The sequence below is a fragment of the Lissotriton helveticus genome, chromosome 6 (assembly GCF_964261635.1).
Source record: "Lissotriton helveticus chromosome 6, aLisHel1.1, whole genome shotgun sequence".
Taxonomy (NCBI): domain Eukaryota; kingdom Metazoa; phylum Chordata; class Amphibia; order Caudata; family Salamandridae; genus Lissotriton; species Lissotriton helveticus.
The window spans coordinates 1,363,827,209-1,363,847,429 of record NC_136067.1 but is presented as its reverse complement, the minus strand read 5'-3'; the positions used below and the strand labels follow the sequence as shown (position 1 = coordinate 1,363,847,429).

The 20,221-nt window shown below is 49.2% G+C and overlaps 1 protein-coding gene across 5 annotated transcripts in view; it reads left to right on the top strand.

Moving 5' to 3' along the window:
• Positions 1 to 20,221, top strand: part of LOC144763479 (E3 ubiquitin-protein ligase PHF7-like) — a 1,848,469-nt gene that overhangs the window by 250,874 nt on the left and 1,577,374 nt on the right. For all 5 annotated transcript variants that reach the window (XM_078649109.1, XM_078649099.1, XM_078649102.1 and 2 more), the window contains one exon: positions 1,036 to 1,098. The gene's annotated coding sequence lies outside the window, so the exon portion shown is untranslated. The remainder of the gene's footprint in view (positions 1 to 1,035; positions 1,099 to 20,221) is intronic.

Below are 20,221 nucleotides of genomic sequence, written 5' to 3'. Positions count from 1 at the left end.
GAGGGAGGGGCTGTCGCCTTCCACAGCCTTGCTATATCTCTTTTGGCCAAGGTCAGCCCCTGTAGTAGTAAATGCCTCTTATATATGATGCCACCTACACCCTCCATAATATGCAGAATTGTCAGTCTTGGTGAGGAGGGGAGCTCCCATCCCAACACCTCCGCCAAACAGGCCAACACCCCTCTCCAAAATTTCGTGAGCGCCGCACAGTGCCAGATAGTATGAATTAAGGACCCCTCTTCTCGTCCAAAGCGATGGCACATCGGGGACGCCACCAGGCCTGCCCTCCAGAGCCTGAGCCCAGTGTAATAAACCCAGTGAAGGTATTTAAATTGAATGAGACGAAATCTAATCAATATCGCTGCGCCTCTAGAGGAGGCTAATGCACCCTCCCAGTCATCTTCATCTAGTTCGCCCACATCTCCAACCCATGCGAGCCTAAGTTTATCCAGTGTATTGGCGCTATGGGTCACCAAGGATTGATACATCTTTGATATCTTGTGATCTTGCAAGTCTCCCATGAAGATCTTAGCCACAATCAGACTGAACTCAGGGAGGGTCTCCAACCCCGAAATACTCGGGTAAGAGCATGCCAAAATTGGAGGTATTTATAGAACTGTGAGCTCACTTTTTTTATTATTAATATTTTTGTTCTGTGGTATGAAGTCAGAGTAGCATTCATATTGATTTTGTTCCTATTCCACCTCTAAAATATAATCATATCTATTGATATCACAATATCACGCCCTTTCTAAGCTTCTTTAATTACTTTGTAAGTGCTTTCAAAAAAGTGGCTTGCATACATAGGCTTTTATTGATGTCAGATTATGTGAAAGATATTTTTATTTTCATCTGAGGTTTACAGCAATATTTTTCTAAAACGTTTCTTACATTGGTGTTCCTTAGCAGGCATGGACCTTTTTTTGTGTGACAAGTGAGTAAAACAAAGGGCCAGCATTCTTGCAAAAAATTTGAATAAAATATTGTATTAAGCAATTGCATATTGTCCTAATTTTGTACATTGTTTTCTAACAGGATTGAGAAGTCTTCAAGAAAACAATGAGTACTCTTAACTGTAAGGTGCGGGCGCCACTTTAGGTAAGTTGATTTTTAACTGCTTTTTAAATGAATAATATTTCACTAAGGAATGCATTCATATAAGCAATTTAGTCCACACAGTCTAATCTGTTTTTCAGTTCATCAGGGCTATAGAGACACTCTATCTCTGTCTTCCAGAACACTACATGATCCCTACAAAAATTATTGACCTATTATATTGTAATGTTCCCTACCTTAATAAGTAGCAATCAGTGTTGATAGGTCAAAAACAAAATCCTAGTGATTCCCTGGAGCTTTACAAAATATCTCAGAAGAAGGCTTTTGTTGGCACCATGTTGATCATTGTAATACTCTACCCGAGTTATGAATAGATTGTGCTTTATTTGCACTAGTCATCAGTGGGATGTGTGAGCAGACGACCTTTTAAATATGACATGTGGTGAACACCTAGCATGACACAATGGAAAAGAAATACACTTGTGTCCAAGATCTTTTATATTGGTCTCATATCTTACTGTATGGATTGCAATAGTCTGCATCACTAATATGCAACTATGGCATATAGGTAGAACTAATGTAATTGGTAGTATGAAAACATAAGTGTTATTTTGTCATCTGAAATTTTGCAATGCAAAAGGTTATATGCCAGAGTTTTGAGGCCATAGGTCAGGGTCACACAGGCTTAACACCCCTGATTGACTGACTGAATGATTTGCATATGGGTGGGTCCAAACTGGAATGGTGTGGTGAGCAAAAAACTATGGATTTAGGCCCAGATCTCTGACTGGGGGTTGAGTGTTTGAAATTGTTCAGTATTCCATCCATCAGTTGTTCTTTTTTCTTTTACCTTAAGTCAAATGCATGATTGCCTTAATCTTTATTAGGGTATTTCTACAAATTGCCCTTATTTCGTTCTAGAACTGCTGAAAATAACCTCTTCTTCTCTGTACGTCATACCTTCAACCTACCCATACCTACATCCTCTAGTAGTCCCACCTACCTTCAGGTTGAAATGAAACTAAGGACCTCATTACGATGACAGGCGGACTTCGTCTCGGAATGGGACCGGCCGCCCATGAGGCAGCCAACCCACACTCCAAATTAAAATCCGACTTCCACCATGGCGGTTGCCTTGCCTATATTTTGTATTGCGGTGGGGATATGGTCAGCAGCCCCGCCGCAATACAAAAAACAGGGTGTTTACATATCCCTTCACTGTGTGGCAGGCACCATGCGGTGCCTGCCACATGGTACAGGGATATGAAGAAGGGTGACATAGGTGCCCCCCAGGGCCGATAGACCAGCCTCATGGGGTAAATGGGGCCTGCTACGGGCCCCCAAATCCATTTCTGCCAGCAGTTTCACAGCGAGTTCACCACCGCAAAACAACTAGCGGAAAGAGATATTGTAATCCCCACAGTGGTGCCTGACAGGCACCACCGCCAATCTTGGGATGGAGAGCGGTCTGCCAGGCAATCGGAATCATTCCGACTGTCGTACCCGTGGCAGTCGGTCATTCCGACCGCTAAACATCTTCCTGCCATTGTAATATGGCTGGAGTTAAACTTGGTTATGATGGCGGGGAGACAGCCTGTTGGTGGCAGCCTCCCCACCATCGTAATCAGGACCTGAGTAGATGCCTACAGGTTTTAGCACAGTGTAAGAACAATCAATCCTCAAAAGCCTATTATCTTTAATGCATGCTTTTCACAACAAGTAGGTCAGGCCTACTGGCTTTGTCGTAATGCTTCATAATAAACAGATCATACCTTTGCAATGTGGCATGGTTTTTCCAATGAACTGATGAAGCCTTCAACATTTAACATTGGCTTCACACTTTCCCAGTACTGACCTGACCTATTCAGGTGCACATAACCACCATCTCAGACTCTCCAACCCCTCACTAATTAATGATCACACAAAACTACTATTCATTTATTCCACTAGAAAGATTCTGGAGTAAATACTTGGAATGTTTTTTTTGCATGCAAAAGACTAATCCTAATAACTACTAGACAAACCATTAGCCTTTGCTTACTAAGTTGGGTGCTGCTAGGGATGACGTTTTTCAACGCCTCATCATGTGTAGTAAGTTCTAAATTAATGCAAATAAAGTACCATACAGTACTGTGCAGGCTCACGAAGTACCCTGTGGCCAAGCATGGAAAGGCTCTGGTGAACAGCGACAAAGTGCTGCTGCTGACAGCGCTGTCTCACCTCTCTCCTTGGAACAGCATCTCTATGCTCTACGTACTCACTCCTCCTGATGAGTGGCCTACAGAAGCAGTCTTAACTCTTTAGTGCAGGCTTCTCCCATGAATCGCTTGTGAGCCACTGGTAGCTCTCTAGCTACCTGTAAGTAGCTTCACTGTGGGCAGCTCGGTAAACTAAATTAGAAGCTTTTTCATCATGAATATATATATGTTACACAGTGGCAGTTGCCACTGTGTACAGCGGTGCCATAAGAAATTGACTTTGGCGCCATTTGACGGATCTTCATGACATTTTTTTTTTAAATGCTCTTCTTTGCCTTAACTGTTCAATGAAAGTTCTGTGGTGATCCATCCGGTGGGGGCAGAGAAAAAGATGTAGCCTTATGACTAGCGCGATCAACCTCAAAGCTGGGGAACCGGGTTCGAGTCTCAGCAACGACGGCCAACATCCTGTGATTCTGAGCAAATCACTTAATCTCCCCGTGCCTAAAAAAATGAATGTGTCCATCTGTAACAAAACTGGTGCTCATGTAAAGCGCTCTGATACCTGATATATTCGGTTCTAGTTTGCGTCATTTAAAACTCTAAAAGAAATACAAATAGACAAACCAATCCTGAGTCGTTGGTGGCAGCCTAAACACTATGTTTTGACAGCCATTACAGGACTCAGAGATTTGGTCAATGTGTCCTGTAAACATACATGCCAACTCTCCTGATTCAGGCGGGAGTCTACTGATTTCAAGGCTAGTCTCACCCGCCTCCCGATTCCTGCATGCAGAAACTCGATTCGCAGTTTTGAAAAACTTCCAAAAATAAAATGTTGATGCTTGTCACGCACACTCCAATCTCTAAGAATGACCTCTGTCATCAAAGGTTAACACTTATTCCTAATTCTGGGAGGGGGGAGATTAGAGCATGTGACATACCTCAATATTATATTTTTGCCAGATTTACATAGCACAAACAAAAACAGAGTTTAGAAGTCTGTTTTTGTTTGTGCTATGTTATTAAACGGCCAAAAGTGAAATGATGATTTCTCCGGAAGTCCCACCTATGGGCCGGAAGTCCCACCTATGGGCCGGAATTTCCGCCTCCGGGCTGGAATCTCTGACCCGAGTGCGGATGTAAATTTAGTAGTCGTAAATTCATTTTGTGAATACCAAAAGTAGTAAGTGCATTCTGTGAATACCGAAAGTAGTACATTTAGGATTTTGTCTTAAGTTAGTTCTGTGAATCGGGCCCTTCATTTTGCCAGTTGATAAAAGTAGTCTACATAGAATAAGATCATAGTATGCTTTAAGCCAATACTAAAAAATAAATTACAATAAAAGCTATAAAACAGTTAAAGCATAGTACAAAAGGAGCTAGCAGTACCATTTTTTTTTAGTTGCAGGTGATGCCTGCGTTTCTTTAAGGCACAATGAAAAAACAGAACCAAGCAATAACACTTAAAGGGATCAGGTAATTGTTTTAGAAGGAATAGGACTGGTCGACATTGCCTCAGCCCATAAGTGAGCAGGATTGGACAAATACATCTCTTCCTCTCCTCACTATAAAATTTATAAAAGAATAAGAGATGAAGATCACATTGTGTTGATAAGGAATCACATGGGCAAGGCAACAAGGCATAGAATAAGTATTGGAAGGATAACCAAGCATTAGGGTATATAATTCATTAGGAACCTTGTTAGCAAAAATCTATGGTGATTGTTAGTCACAACAAAATAAATAATTACGGTCAGGATAATTTATTTTGGGGTCTAGGTGGTATTGTCTCACCCTTGGTTTGGAGCAGTTGGCTTACCATCTCGTTTTTCTCTGTTTTGCTGTAAGAGGTTTTTTAAGTTCTAACCTAGAGATGGTAGTTCAAGTAATTGGGTCTTCAAATAGTATACAGACTGTTCTTGACAATTGATCTTCGAACAATCCAATAGGATTTTGTGTGTTAATTTCAGAGTTTCCCTCCTCCATACAAAATGCCACAGAAGCGGGGGCAGCATTTGGTCCGTAATAAAGTGGACATCGAGTTCCAAGTGGCAGTTATAGGAGGAGCAAGATTGGGGAACACCTATCAAGCGTTTCCAAAATTTGTTCTTGATTGATTGGAGACTGGATAAGGTGCTTCTCCATATGTTGCCACAGAGACTGTTTTCGCTTCTTATATCTTTTTTATTGTTTCTATCAGTTTGGACCACAATTTCTTGGCAAAGTTAAAAATTGCCCCTATGCTTTCCATCATAAGACCTCTATTTATCACCATGCTATGCCATGTATTTTTGGAATCGAAAAGTACCCCCAAGTAACAAAACAATTCCACCTCTTTCAATGTCCTTCTTCTATATGCCAACTAGGTGGATTTCTCAATCTCGCTCCTGCCATAAGCACAAATGCTTTAGTTTCATTTACTTTCAAATCTAAGTTATTCATGAATGTTACATAGGTGTCTATAAGCGTCTGAAGCACATTGCTGATCTGAACCAGCAATACAGTGTCATCTGCATAAAGGAGTAAAGGCACAGGAGCAGAATTGGAACATCACTAGTGGGCCCCACCAGTGTAGCTTCAACACCGTTCGTATAGAGGGAAAGCAAAAAAGGTGCGAGTATGCATCCCTGCCTGACACCGCTAGCAAGGAGTAAGGGTCTGGAAAACTCCCCCTCTCTCCTCAAACTCATGCAGGCCACAGCTGATGAATATAACTCCCGGATAAAATTAATCATTGTTTGGTCTATGCCCATGTCGGCCATTATAGACCATAGCTTCATATGGGACACTTTGTCGAAAGCTGCCGACAAGTCCATAAAAGCCATGTCTAAATGGCCTTCTTTAGCTGCTGTATATTTGGCAATCAGCAAATCTAAATTAAGGCACTGGTCCACTGGCCCTTTATTCTTTCTGAAACCATGCTGGGTTTGAATTAATATATCATTTTCCTTAGCCCAGTCCTCTAGCCAATTTAACAGGAGGCGGACTATTAATTTTGCTGTACTATGCGCAGCGATATTGGGCGATAATTTTTCGCTAGTGCTTTGTCCCCCTTTTTATAGACCTGTATGATCACAGATATTTTCCACGAAAGTGGAGAATGCGTTTCAGATATGGCATTAAACACGTTGGTGAGTAGTGAGCCCAGAGCTCCTGATTCGTTAAAAAGAAATCTATTGGAACCCCGTCTGGTCCAGCTGCCCTGAAACTACTGGATTGATTCAATGCTATTTTCATTTCGTCCAGGGTAAAAAATAGTTTGGCTCCTTCTGGGCGAGTCAGACTAGGTGGTATCGCTACAGGGCCCTCCCCTTCTATACCAAATACCCCCATAAAGTAGCTCACCCAATCGTCCTCCGTCACATGCTGATCTAAAGGGGAGTCAGTCTCATCTTTGAGGAATGGGGCATTAATTATGAGCCAGAAATCCCTGCTGTTTTTTTGTGCAGCTGCTTCAGTTAGTTTATCCCATGCCTCTTCTTTTAGAGCCTTTAATCTGTTCTCTCTTTCTGTTTTATTAATGAAGCGTAGGCATTGTACCAGCGGAAAATCTCTCCGTTTTGTTCGCAGGGCCATACGGAGATTCTTAAAAGCTTTGGTACAGCTATCATTAAACCAGCATACTCGAGCCCTAGCCGTTCTTTTACATGGGCACAGAGCATTTGCTTTAATTTTGGCTAAAATTCGATCAAAGGCTGTGAGGGAATCCTATGGCTATAAAAGTGGATCTAAACAGTTCAAAATTTCCTGGCACATGGTAGAGACAATAATGTGGGTACATTTTGATATGTCCAGCTTGTCCCACTTCAAAGTGATGTTGTTTTTCCTTGCGATTGTCAGCTTGGGGACACGTTTATCCGGCGTATTAATCTTCAGCCCCAAGGTATTTGACAATTAATTACTACATGATCACTAAATGCGTGGATTGTTGTCTTGGAAGAGGAAACCTGTGACCCTATATATATCCAGAGACTAAGATGAAGTCAATCGTTGACTGGTAGGATCAAGCAAAATAGGTATAATCTAATTGTCCTGTACTAGGATCTACTGAATTTATTATCTCCAGGTTGTGAATCAATAATAATCTGTTTGTGGCAGTGCCATAGCCATTATGGATGAAGTGGGAAATTGGCTCCCCTAGATCATCCATCATACCACAGACAGGATGCTCTATCCTATTGCAAACATGGATGTTAAAATCACCCATCCATAAAATATCTAGAGGGATGTGGTGGCTTTTCTGTAGACGGTCAATATATTTCTCAATTAATTCTATCACCCCAGCCATGTCTCCTGCAAAGTTATTACTATACAGATTGATTAAGAGCCAATCCCTTCCTGCCTTCACATAAAAGAATGTGGTAGCATGAATATATATTCATAAACTTCCTTACCTTGACTACAACTTTGCATGCTATTAAGTGACAAGACCCCCTTTTGTGCAACCTGGACTGCTGGTGTCCCAAAGGTACTATAGCCACCTATACTAATCGTGTTGAGTTCCCATGTTTCTTGTAGACAGAGAATAAGTCACTCATGATCCTGGGTTTTCTGTCTGTATCCCGCTATTCCACAAGATGATTTTTAGGCTGTGCTGCTCTGGGCCCGAAGTGGCAGTTATATTAATAATGGATGCAGTGTTTGGGGCCTGTGGTATAGTTTGGATAGAAAGCCAATCACAGGCTTCTAAGTCAATTAGCAGCTCACATCTGTTTTTTGTTGGAACTGCTAACCAATCGTCAGACTGGAGATTTTGATTTAAATTGGGGGATGGGCCTGCCTTATAAATATTAATGTTCCCTGATGGTTTATAGAAGAAACCAAGTGGTAATGCATAAATCTGGGATTCAGAACAAGGGGCGTTTGGCAGTACGTTCAGTAGATATTCCGCCATTCTATGGTTATTGAAATTTATAACCACCCAGTTCCTCTCAATAGATTTTGTGCCATGGCCCACCCATTTTACTCGTCTAGCCATTATGATGTGTTTGTAAAATCTGAGATTGCCCATGCTAAGTTTAAAAAGCCAGTGCAGGGCTTTGTACATTACTTGTGTTGTTGACTCATACTGGTGCAGTTTGAGTTCGGGTGTGTTGGCTAAGAAAATTACATATGGGCATGCAGCCAGAGATAAGGCCTGGTGCTCGCCTTGTGATATGGACTTCGCTCATTCAATGGCCTTAAAATCATCCGTAATTGTTTCTGCGTTGCTACCTCTGATGGTTCTCCTTCTCTCCTCATGGTTGGATCCATGCCTCTCCTGTCCCCAACTCCCCTCTCCTGATAGGGAGGGCACATGTGCAGTATAGTGATAGTGACACCCTCACAATGGCAATTCAAGATAGGATTATCTGTTAGCGATCTGTCTTGGGCTCTAGATGACAACATCTGAGTAGAGACTATATCGTCATGGATGTGTAGAGCATTTTGAGGGTCACAGGGGCCAGTGTTTCCATCAGGTAATCGTCGATGATCCGGATGGCCATATCTTTGATCTTTTTTCAAGAGGTGCTGGAGGCTTCTATCTTCGTTAGCCTGTCTTAGATTGGCTGTAATGCAGTGCGAATATTTTTTTAGACGATAATAGGTAGTCTTACCTCTTCCAGTGAGAGGCGCAGTTCGGTAATCTCGATCTCCTTGGAGAGGACATCTGCCGCTCTAATCAGGAAGGAGTCCAAGGTGGTTATAATCTTTCCTCCTGGTTCGGCAGGTTTGTTTTTCTGCTTGCCCATGTCCGCTGAGCAAGTCCCTGAGCCTCAGAGCCCACACGAAAGGGAGGTGGCCCAGCCCAGCCTCCGGGCGTGTATGGGCCTGCCGTTGGCTCAGGCTTTGCCAGGTCACGTGCCCGCGTTCGTCCCCCGCCACGGGGCAATGTCGTGTTTTAGAGCGCGTTGAGTGGAGCAATGTGTGGCGGGAGTTGGAGTCCCCTAGCAGGCGCAAGCAGGCACTTCCCGACACGGCCTCAGGTCAGTTCCCACAGTTCGCACGGCAACACACCACTGGGCAACATTGCGCTTAAGAGCGCTTTGGGTGGGGTGATTTGCGGCGGGAATTGGAGTCCCCATCAGGAGCAAGCAGGCACTTCCCAACACAGCCTCAGGTCAGTTCCCACAGTTCGCGTGGCTACCAAAATAATTTTTAGGCTTTCTAGGGAGAGATAGTATTTTGCTTTGCCAAGTGGAATTTTGCATACGTTTGCATTTTTTTTTGACAATCAATTTTATAGAGTTTTGGATTTAACAACAAACAACACCATTCAGAGCTACATTGTACATTGGCAGAATAGGGAGAAGAACACATCGCAGTGACATCAAGGCTACATAAGGAAATCAAGAATAGCGTATCCACGTGCACCTGAAGAGCGAACCACTCCCTCTCAGTCGTGCCCCACAGGCAGTGAAATTTCTCGGGACACCCCCTGGCTACATATAGATGTCCCACCTGCGCATCGCATCAATCCACCCCCCGGCGCCAGCGCCTTAGAGTGGGAGGGGCAGTGAGCAGCAATGTCCCTCTTGGCAACTATCAACGCTGTATTGAGGAAGAGCTTCTCAGCCCTGGAGCCGGCCAGTCCGTCAGTGACGCCCAGCAGAACACGTATAGGATCAAGAGGAACCTCCCAACCCAGGATCCCTGTCAGGTCTTATGTTAAAAACTCCCAATACCCCTGAATCGCAGTACATAACCACACCATATGGTAGAAATCAGCGTGGGTGTGGGAGCAGCGGGGGCAGTGGGCATCAGGCCGAACCCCAGCGCGGTGCAGACGCAGGGGTGTAAGATAGGCGGTGTGCAGAAAATAGTCTTGGACCAGGCGGATACCACAATCGTCCTAGGGGCCATCAGGGCATCCCTCCAATCCTCATCCTCCAGAGCCGCAAGCCAGCCCTCCCACTTCTCCCGGAGTAGGGAAAGAGAGTTAGGGGTATTATTGGTGAGTGAGCTGTAGATCTGAGAGATTCCACCCTTCCCCAAATCCCCGGTCAGAACTTGCGCCTCGGGTGGGCTATATTCGGGCAGGGACATTCTGTCTGGAATGTGGGAGTGAAGAGCGTGGTGCAACTGCAAGTAGCGAAAGAATTGAGAGGGATGGAGGCAGTGTCTAGCCTGTAAGTCTTGAAAGGATCGGATATGAGTACCGCTCCAGACGTCACCCAACAAGGTGACCCTGATGAGATCCCATTGCCGGAACCCTGACAGGGAAGCAACTTCACGAAGCCTGGTGCCACACCACAAGGGAGTGTAGCGAGTCAGCCTGCCTGCCCATTGAGTATGAGGTAGCGATGCATGCCAAGCCAGGAATACTCCACATGTGACCTCCGGGAGAGCACGAGGAACCGCGACCCCTTAAAGCATCCCCTGGATAGAGGAGAAGCCCAAGTTGTGAAGTTCCTAGCGATACGCTGGGTCGGACCAGCTGCCATTAAACCAGTCACGGATCGTGAGTAGACGAGTCGCTGAGTAGTAGAGGTAGAGGTTCATCATTCAGAGACCTCCGTCAAAAGGTGGGATTCGACTTTGGGCCAGGGCCAGCCTGGACCTCCGACCCCCCCCCAAAGGAATTTAGTGGCCATGCCATCCATGTCCCGGAACCAAGATCTAGCAAAAGAGAGATGTGTTTTCTGGAGCCAGTACAAAAACGGGGTAAGATCTTCAATTTGTATAGGGCAATCCTGCCCAGAAGGTTTAGGGGAATGTGCGCCTTTTAAGGAGGTCAGCGCAGATCCGCCCAACCAGTGGGGTGACATTGAGCTCCCGTGCGAGGTCAGGGAGAATGGAGGCCCAAATCCCCAAGTACTTGAAAGACAGCCGCCCAAGAGGAATTGACGACTGCCAGTCAAAGCATTCGCGTGATAAGTGTAAGGGGACAAGGACAGACTTGGACGGGTTAAGCGGCAGGCCGGAAACTTGGTCAAAAATGGCCAGCGCCCGAAGGCAGCAAGGTCATGATCGGGGAGGGTCAGCCAGGAACAGTAGCACATCATCCACGTATAACGCGATTTTATCCTCCGCTAGGCCAGGCCACCTCCAGCCAGTCAGGGAGTGGTCAGTGTGGACAAGGCAAGCAAACAGCTCCATTGCCAGAGCAAAAAGGATTGGGGAAAGGGGGCAGCCCTGCCGCATACCCCGTCCAATGGGGAAGGGGCGGGACAGTGTGCCATTAACAAGGACCTGTGCCCAGGGACAGTGATAGAGTAGTCTCTCCAGGTTGCGGAAAGGAGTGCCAAAGCCCATCTGGTCCAACACAGCATCCAAGTAGCTCCAGTCAACAAAGTCAAAAGCCTTCTCAAAATCAATAAGGAGAAGGGACAGGTATGGAGTCAGCAGGTGTCGGTTCGCAAGGGCAAGGTGAAGGCGTCGAAGACAGTGTCTAGTCCCTCGGAGAGGCATGAAGCCGCATTGGTCAGGGTGGACAAGCTGGGCTAAATGCGGCCGTATGCAATTGGTCAATACAGAAGGGAAGATCTTAAGTTCCGTGTTGATGAGCAAAATGGGACCATAATCCGAGCAGCACTGCGACGGGGGCTAGGACTTAGGGATTACTACGATGGTAGCGAGATCTGTCACGGCCGGAATGAGCTGCGCTCTGCCGCTTCCTTGTACATCACTAAGAGAGGTAGAAGCAGGGTATCACGATATGACGAATAAAACTCCTGGGGGAGCCCGTCCGGCCCAGGAGTCCTACCATCCACCAGGCGCAAAATGGCGTCAGACACCTCTGCAGGGGTGAGCGAAAGGTCCAGCGCAGCCATGTCGGACTCACTAAGGTGTGGAAGAGGGAACTCCTCCCGTTGGAGGAGGTCAGAGAGAGAAAGACCAGGCAACCGCACCGAGTAGAGAGTAGCGTAGTAGGAGGCAAAGCATTGGTCCACCGCTACCGGGGTGCAGTGGAGCGTTCTATCTGCGTCTGCCATTTCGGGTATGATACGGTTGGCCATAGGGTAGGTGGCGAGGCGGTGGAGGAGCTTCCCATTTTTGTCTCCCCAGTCATACACTCGGGCCACAGACGAACGCCAAAGAAGCTTCGCTGCTTCCAGAGAGGTCTGTATAAGCTCATCTCGTAGGAACGCCAGTCTCTATTACTGGACATCAGATCTATTCTCGGAGTTCAGCGCCTCAATCAGGGCGGCTTGTGCTTCCAAATGTGTGAGCTGGGAGTCTCATGCCGCGCGAGTGAGTTTCAACTGGCTTTTGGGGAACCCCCTAATAGTGGCCTTACCAGCCTCCCAAAGGGTGCGAGAGGAAGACACCGAGCCTTGGTTAGTGGTGAAGTAGGTACCGAGTTCAGCACCAATGCTGTCCTTGAACTTCTCGTTTTGGAGGAACCAAGCATTGAGTCGCCAAAGCGGTCGGGTGGATGGGGGAAGTGCCCCTATATGAAGTAGCACTGGGGAATGGTCCGACAAGCCCCTCGGAGGATAGAGACTGCCTGGAGCGCTCGGCAGTCCTGAACCGGCAGGAAAGCATAATCTAGGGCGTGCATAATTGTGGTGAGAGGTAAAAGTGTGGGTGTATTGCCTAGCAGTCGGGTGCCACAGTCTCCAGGCGTCCCCGAGACTCAAGTTGGCCGCCCATGAGGAGAGGAGACCGAATTGGACAGTCCTGGAAGTAGAGGGAAGGGATGCAACGTCAAGGCCAGGGTCCATAATGGCGTTAAAGTCGCCCCCACCACGGTCAGTACAAGAGGCAAAGCCGCGAGCAGCGGGGTAAGTCCGCGGAGTGTAGGGGCCAGCAGAGCAGGAGGGGAGTAGACAGACAGAATAAAGCAGCCCTGAGGGTCGTGTGTCACCTTACGCACCACTAGGGGAAGAGTACGACGCACCAGAATTGCCACCACTCTGGACCCCCTACAAAACCCAGAATGCCAGACAGCGCCGTAGCCATAGCGGGCGAGGAAAGGGCAACGTTGGCCTAGTAGATGGGTTTCCTGAAGCATGAGTATGTCTGACGCTGGGCTTAGCGCAGGACGGCTGCGAGCTTGATCTTATCCAGCAGGCCGTTAACATTCCAGGACATTAGGTGGAGCAATGAGAGCGTGTTAGAATCGCCGAGGAGGAGGAGGCCATGGGGAAAGCCGGGCCACGAGGCAGCTTAGCTGGGATACTGGAGGCGTGGTAACGCCCAGTGCTCCTGGATAGGGTAGCGTAGCAGTGTGCGGGATGTGTTCACCCAGGTGTGATGGAACAAAAGTGGTGCAAAAAAAATTAGCCCTTAAAAACAAAACAAAAAGGAGCTGGAGCTCCAACCCCTCCCAACCCCCCACCCCACACTTCAGGAACGGAAGCATCTGTCGCCCGAACAGTAACAGAGAACTAAAACACCAAGCTAAAAATGCTTGGAAACGGGGAAAGTCATGGAGGACCCCTCCTCATACTAGGATGTTCATGTCCTATACCATCGGTGAACAGTTAGTGACCAAATGGGATACTGGTCTCAGTCTCCGTCACTGGTCTTGGACAACCCCGACCAAGAACCCAAACATCGTATGAAAGGCTAATATCGCTCTGATGTGATCAGGCCGGTCCGGTGAGAAGTGTCGGACTGCGGGACAGATCGGTGTCCAGAAGATCTATCAAGGACGGTCGAGGTGAAGCCGAACTGGGGTCGGGCGGCCTAAGGAGCCAGAGCGCCGCCTGGCCGGAGAGGTCTCCCTGGAAGGCCGAGGTGTTTGGCCCTGTGAGGGACCCGTCGGAGAGGCAGAGCGCTCACGTCGCTGGCCCCTGCGCCTCCCGGAGCACCTGCGGCGTGGGCGAAGTACCGGCACGTCCCACCGGGTGCCGCTGGTGGCAGTAGGTGGAACGTGATCCTGGGCAGGCATCCGCAGCGGGCGTTCTTCTGTTGCTCATGTCCACGCCACTTCTGGAGTCTCAAAGAAAATGGATTTGCCCTGAAAAACCACATGCAGCAGCGCCGGGAAAAGGAGGCTGTATTGCGCGCAACTTCTGCTTGACCTCCCCTTAGGAGCGACGCTGAGATTGGACCTCCCGGGTGTAATCAAGGAAGACCATTATCGTCAGGTTCTCGTGCCTGAGCGGCTGCTTCTTCCAGGATTCGGCCAGGATAGCGTCTCTGTCCCGGTAGTTGAGGATTCGCAGGATAATTGGTCGCGGAGGGGCACCCGGCTGCAGCCGGGGGCAAGCGATCAGTGCACACTCTCGATCGTGAACCAGGGGGAGAGCGTGCCTTCGGGCATTCAGGAGGGTATCCAGCATTCCACAAAGTTCGCTGCCCGACCCTGTTCCACGCCCTCAAAAACTCCAACCAGGCGAAGGTTGTTGTAGCAGGCGCGGTTTTCAGTATCTTCAACCCGCCTGCTGCATGTGGGACTGGAGCCGGTTCACCTGGGCCTTGAGTTGCTGAACGTCGTCTTCCACGGCTGACACTCAGGATTCCCCTTCCTTAATCCGGGAGTTAGCGTTGCGAAGGTCCTGTCAGATCAGCGTTATGTCGTCACAGATTTCCGCAATCTTGCCCTCGACCGAGGACTGCGAGGTCTTGATCGCCTGAAGAATTACGGAGAGGTCGGGCGTGGCAGGGGCACCGCCAGCAAGACCCTCGGCAGCCCCAGCATCAGTGGTGGTGAACCGATCTATCTTGGTGTGAGTAGCCGGGGTCTTGGGTATTTTATCCCATACCATGGTGACCTCCAGGCAGGACGGAGATGGGGCAACAGCTCCCCGGGGGTAATCTGGCCAGCTGGGAGGAAAGGATCTGATCGTACTCTGCGGGGGCCTCAGTGGACCACAAAACAGTGCCAGGTTCGCCAGATCACTGAGGATGGAGGCCGGGGGGGGCATCGGCCCCGGACAGGCAGCGTGGGGGGCTAAGGTCAACCACGAAGGCAGGAGCAGGGCGTCACGGCCCCAGATGACAGGAGCCAATGGAGGGGGCCCACGACCAGGACCCCACGCCGCCCGAGCCGTGTGGCCGATCTGAAGCCCCAGGCAGCGGCCGCAGCCCAAGACCCCCGCACCAGGCGGGTGCAGCGGATCAGCAGAGCGGGTCCCGTAGCCCAGTCTTGTGCCAGGCCCTCCCCAGGCGTAAAAAGAAGGCGGAGCTGCGGGACCACCCACAGGCCCCCGCCGGGAAGCCCAAGCGCCGCTGCCCAAGGTGGCAGTTGAGGAACCCCCGACCCTCCGGGACTCCAAGGGTGAGAGGAGGGGGGGGAGCCCAGGCGGGCACAGAGCAGGCCCAGGGCTTCACACACCGGCCCCCCTGCCGCCCGGTCGACGGCCGATCCCCCTCCCAGAGGCCTGAGTCCTGGAGTCTCAAAGAAAATGGATTTTCCCTGAAAAACCACACGCAGCAGCGCCGGGAAAAGGAGCCTGTATTGCGCGCAACTTCTGCTTGACCTCCCCTTAGGAGCGACGCTGAGATTGGACCTCCCGGGTGTAATCAAGGAAGACCATTATAGTCAGGTTCTCGTACCTGAGCTGCTGCTTCTTCCAGGATTCGGCCAGGATAGCGTCTCTGTCCCGGTAGTTGAGGATTTGCAGGATAATGGGTCGCGGAGGGGCACCCGGCTGCAGCCGGGGGCAAGCGATCTGTGCGCCCTCTCGATCGTGAACCAGGGGGAGAGCGTGCCTTCGGGCATTCAGGAGCGTATCCAGCATTCCACAAACCTCCACAGCAGGGCGAACGCTTCCTCACCTCTCAGTCGCAGTCGTTGCAGGGGGGGAAGTCAGTTGGTGGGCCATAAACGCCAGTGTAGCACAGTTCAGTCCCCCAGGAGGTCCAAGCAGCGCCCCCGCCACCTACGAGAGCCACAACGCAGCTCCGCAGGTCGCCAGCGAGATCACTGGCAGCAACCCTCCACGCCGGGCCCGGCCGATAGCCAGTCCAGAGGAAGCAGGCGGGCGTCACATAGGCCCCTGCAGAGCCAGCCGCACCAAGGTCGAGAGAGAGGCAGGCCCACAGACCCTCCGGCCGGGCACAGGAGGCTGGTGATTCATCCCCCGGGTTATCAGCAGCTGGGGGGGGGGGCCACAAAAGCAAGGCGGCGGCCCCTCCAGCGGGGAGTCAATTTCACAGTCACGCCGGGGGGCAGTGGGAACAGCACAGCCCCTCCCCAGGCCAAGCAGACGGGACTCGAGGGCGGATGCAGGTAGGCCCCGGGCTCCCAAGAGGCAGGGGCGAGCCCAGTGAGGCAGGCGGGCCGTCCCCCAGGCACCGCTGTGCCAGCCGCACCCACACCGCGGCAAGGCAAGACCGCAGTCCCACCGATCAGTCTCAGGAGGCCGGAGATCAAGTGCTTCGCTGCGACGTGGTCAGGGCCTCAGACCGGGCAGGGAGCCGACGGTCGCGGCGGCAGCTGCCATCTTAGGAGAGGCCACAAGGAGGTTTGGGGAGAAAGAGACGTCCGCCACCCCAAGGATCACCAAGCAGCACGACAGCGGGGACCACCAGACCTCCAGGTGAGCGGGTCAAGGATCGCAGGGTCACTAGGGTCCCGATGGCAGGCAGATGCAGAGCGGATGATTGAGGGGTCCGGAGCACTCCTAAAGTGCGACCGCCATCTTGACGCTCTTGGCCACGACCCCCACGTTTTCATTTTTATGGCTGTAGATCGGATGGTACCTTGTGGAAAGCTTATGCTCGTGTACAATGTGCTTAAATTGAGCTAAATACTAGTTTGTTTCTAATGAAAAGTTGCAAGAAAGGCAGTAGGCTTTACTTATTGATTGTGAAAAGCATATGTTAAAGTCAATAGGCATTTTTGGATGGATTGTTATTAAACTGTATTAAAGCTTACATATAGGTATTGTGTTACAAGGAATCTCACAGATTACGATAATAGGCAAGTATTTTGGTTCCGATTACCCCTTCTGACAAGCCATGGATGCAGAAGATTTGTACTGACAGAATTCTTGTTAGACCCTCTTGGGAGAGATAATATTTAGCTTTGCCAACTTTAATCTGTATACTATGTAATTTTATGACTTTATGCCTGATGGTTGCCTTTCGAGAAAGCTCATGCTTAATACAGGAGGCTGTCGACTGTAAACTGGACCATCTGAATTCCCTGATTTGCAGAGCACAGGACAGCACATACCTCAAGCTCGAGCCATGTAGCTGCAGCCCCATTTTGAACAATTTAGGAAAACTCCCGGCCATCATGACCACATTGGTGGAGGACCTCAAGAGCGAAGTCGGCAAGATCAAGGACCCGATTTCTCGGGATCCAACCACGCACCCTCCAAAAACAGAAGGCACAAGAAACCTAATAAATCACTCGATACAGACCAATAAAGAAGATAAAACTGCCTGGGAGGTGCCATTACTCACGCGCAACATGAGCAGGCCAGACGCTACTATGACCAAAACACAAAACCATGAGCCCCAGCACATTACCTCACCAACCAGCTCAAACTCTCGCACCCTATCTAGAAAAAACAAGAAAAAAATAAAAAAACTCAATAAGGCAAACAGAAATAAAACTCTCGCTCCCGGAACCATCCGGGAATGGCTACGGCCTGTGAATGAGATGCCCGCTCACAATGTGAACCAGGAAACGACCCAACTGGGAGCAACCGTTAAAATACCAGACACAATCGAGACAAAAGTCGAAGACACTCAACTCTCTTACTTAGCAATAACCTCACTTGCAAACCCCCAGCCAGTTTCAACAGCACCACGCTTAAAACAAGCAATGGACCAAAGTTCAGCTGAAGCAACCCAGGCACACCCTAAAAGACACGACCCCCAGGTCGCTGCTCTACCAACGACCACGCAGGGCTGCGTATCGCATGTGCCTCTGACTGTCACAGTTCTCAAGGAAATTGAACAGCCTCCATCAAACATAAACGCGACCAGCGCGTCACAGACGGAGCCCCTTCGGCGGCAATTGGGGCCAGCTGAGTCAAACAGGCACGCAAACGACATCCAAATGGACTCAGTACAAATACCACAAACAGGAGGCCATGGGGCGGATACAGCCTATCAAATAACCCGTTCTCAGGACCGCAAGATAACGCTGTATCCTGACTAAGTCTCCCAGGGGTCGTGGGACATTCTTAACCGCAGCAACTTATTAAAACTTTTTGCAAACATCCCAGTGCTGGAGGCAACCAATACTACAGACATTGAAACCATCTCCTTCCTCCCGCCAGATGCGGAGGAGACAAACGAACCCACGGAGCTAACCTTCGTAAGCCCGCACATGGCCGAGTCCCTGAAAAGTCAGCACAAGCTATTGGAAAGTTGGGGTATAAAAATAAAACCTATGCGCACCAAAAAATACCCACTCGTTTTAAAACCCATCAAATTATCGCCTGATTGCCCTTCTGGACATCGAGGGAAAAGCTTACGCCAGTGATATCTTGAGGGACCTCACAGACTGGACGAACGCTGAAGGCCTCCTCCCATTCTGCCAAACTGGATTCAGACCAGGGTCCTCCACAGTCGATAACATCACGGCACTCTGTTATCTGGTCCACCACGCTCAGACATCCAAAAGCCCCCCCTTATCGCCTGCTTTATTGACTACTCGGCGGCGTTTGGCGGGGTAGATCGCGCGATCCTGTGGAGTAATGGAACATCAATCCAGCCTTGTTGAGGGCGATCCAATCCCTGTATCATAAAACATGGGTAAGAATCAAACTCTCGAAGGACCACGCATCCACAAAGATCAACACGGACCGTGGCCTAAAACAAGGGTGCGTGCTAGCTCCAATGCTATTTAATTTATACACTGCGGACATGGAGAGGGCCTTGTCTGGGGCGGCACTGCTCATTCCAAAGATCGGCGGGACAAAAATCCACTTCATGCAATATGCCGACGACTTGGTGCTCTTGGACCATACAAGAACTGGGCTACAAAAGGCGCTGACCGCACTGGCCGCATACAATGACAAAAATAAGCTCGTAGCTAACCCATCCAAGTCCAAAATTATCATTTTTGGAAAGTACCCAAAGAAAAAAACAGTAAAATGGAGGCTTGGCCACCTTCTGCTGGAAAGTACTCAGCGGTACACTTACTTGGGCATCTGCTTTCAGGAGTCGGGGCTCTCAAGCGCGCACCTAAAGTCTATCCAAGGCAAAGGCAACACTATAACCTACGCTATCTGCAAGCTGCACGCCTCCTTATAGAGCCCGTCCACACTGGCCATTCAACGAGTACTCAGAGCAAAATTAATGCCGGCCCTAAATTATGCTCTCCAAGCATTTCCTGGCAAACTGCATAAAGAACTAGAAAAAATCCATTGCAGAGCCTACAAAAGATTATTTCATCTTCCAAGGTGTACCAGAAACACTATTGTTCGCCTGGAGTTCTCACTCAATCAGCAATACCTGGAAGAGATGGCCGCCCTAAGTAAATACTATTTCTTAACAACGACGGCAAAGGAGAACACTCTTAAGGCAACGCTGAATTGCATCTTCAGGGAACCAGGGAATCCCTGGTCGGCCACCCTCAAGGCGGCGAAAACCACCTCAAACTCGCCATTGAGTCCTGGAATCCAGAATACGTCAGCTATACCGCCATCAAACATTCCATCAAAAAACAAGTGCGGGCGCGGTCAAGAGAACTGGATCTGGAGTCACTGGTAAAAAAAGACCTACACGAGTCCTTGTCCTTACCACAAATCCTGCATAATCCCAAATATCATCTTAAGCAGGCCGTGGGCCACGCAGCCCTTCATAAGATCTTAGCATATAGACTACACCCGCTGCCTCTCAAAGAACTATATGCCAGGTACTCGGGAATGCAGGCTCTGCAGGTACAAACGTGAGTCACTGGCCCACCTACTATTCTGCTGCCCGGCCTTGCGCACGGCCCGCAGTCTCTACCTCAGGCCAATTCTAAGACAATCAGGTATCTGTACTGTAAAAGAGGCGACCATCTTCCTCTACACCTTGACAACGGTAAAGCTTATGGCCTCCTTCGGAAATTTCATCTACCAGACACGAACTCTACTGATGGCCCCGGAGGGCTTCCGCTCATAGAAACCTTTGTTGGCCTACGC